The following is a 1609-nucleotide window of genomic DNA, read 5'->3' as shown; positions in this document are numbered from 1 at the left end:
CCATATTAACAAAGTAGAAACAAATGATCATCTCTACAGTTGAAGATACCATTTGTCTTACTTTGCTTATAACAGAATACCTAAAACTGGGTAATTTGTTTTAAAAAGGAAATTTGTTTCTTACAGGTATAGAGGTTGAAATGTCAAAAGGTAAGGCACTGCATCTGGTGAGGGTCTTGCTCCTGTAGTTAAACTTTCTGTAGTGTCCCAGGTTGATGCAGGGCATCACATGGCAAGGGGGCTGAGCATTCTAATGTATTATGCTCAGATTTGTCTTTCTCTTCTCATAAATTCACTAGTTTCACTCTCATGATAACCCACTAATCCATAAACCCTTTAATCCATTAATCCACAAATAAATTAATCCATTCATGAGGACAGAGCTCTCATAATTGAACCACCTCCTTTGTTTTTTTTTTTTTTTTTTTAAGTACAATTTCCATTTTATTTTTCTCCAGAGAATAGTCTGTCTTCAGTCTTTAAGAACTCAGCTCCTTACATGGGCTTTGGTGGGGGACGTGGGGCAGCACCCGCAGGTCTAAATCGGGGTAGGGGTGTTCGGTCCTTGTGGGCTTCACGAGATCTATTCCTGACTACTTTGCTGTGAATTGCACAACTCACTCAGTAATGTAGCTTCACATACGGCTTGGGAAGCACATAGGCATCGAAGACGCTCGCTTCAGAAATGTCCCGACTGCTGCGGCCTCCACTATGTTTCGAATGACGAATTTCTTAATGGCCTTGTCCTTGGGCATGCATCGGGCACAGTTAGTGCAGCAAATAGGCTGCACGGGGCCGCGGCCCTTTTTGGCACGACTGTTGTTCCTTCTTTTCTTTGTCATCTTGGAGGCACGCACCGGAGAGCTGAACTACCTCTTAAAGGCCATAACTCTCAATACTACTGCATTGAGGATTAAATTTCAACATGCATTTTAGAGGAAGCATTCAAACCATACCACCATTTGACATAATCCATCATTTATTTCTGAAAACAAAAAACAAAAGAGCTCTTGGAAAATTTGGAAAATAAAAAAACTTGCCTAACCTGGTAGAAGACATCCCTGAAGGAAACCCATAGCTAACATCACATAATTATGAGAGAATTAATTCTTCCTTTTAATACCAGGAAAAAGACAAAGATATCCATATGCATCAATATTTTTCAATATTGTACTAAAGTTCTAATCAGTGCAATAAGATGAAAAAAAGAAATAAAATTTATCCAAATTAAAAATGAAGAGACTAACTTTATCCTCAGCCAACATTTGTCTATGTAGAAAATCCTATGGAATCAACAAAAATGCTATTAGAACTAATAAATGACTTTAGATTGAAATAAATTGATATACCATGTTGTAGAATATCAAGTCCATATAAAAAATACTTAGGGTAAATATGACAGGAAATATGTAAGATTTATTACAAGTTTCAGCACATTTAGCATTAATCACTAAGTCAGGTGCTCTCTGACTTGCTTCCTCAGAGTTTGGTGCCTGTTGCCTCAAAATCATCGAGATCCTATTACAAGATTATGGTTCCCCTTATCTACTCTATAGATAATATCTTGAACATTATAAAACATTACATTTTCCATTTGAGACATTCTTTC

The 1609-nt window shown here is 37.1% G+C and overlaps 1 pseudogene; it reads right to left on the bottom strand.

The window, feature by feature from the left end:
- Positions 1 to 405: 405 nt before the first annotated feature.
- LOC129012292 (small ribosomal subunit protein eS26-like) lies at positions 406 to 842 on the bottom strand (annotated as a pseudogene).
- Between the last annotated feature and the right edge of the window lie 767 nt (positions 843 to 1609).

Source organism: Pongo pygmaeus, chromosome 1 (genome assembly GCF_028885625.2).
Source record: "Pongo pygmaeus isolate AG05252 chromosome 1, NHGRI_mPonPyg2-v2.0_pri, whole genome shotgun sequence".
Classification (NCBI taxonomy): Eukaryota; Metazoa; Chordata; class Mammalia; order Primates; family Hominidae; genus Pongo; species Pongo pygmaeus.
The sequence above is the reverse complement of the archived record's forward strand: the minus strand, read 5'-3'. Positions and strand labels throughout refer to the sequence as shown.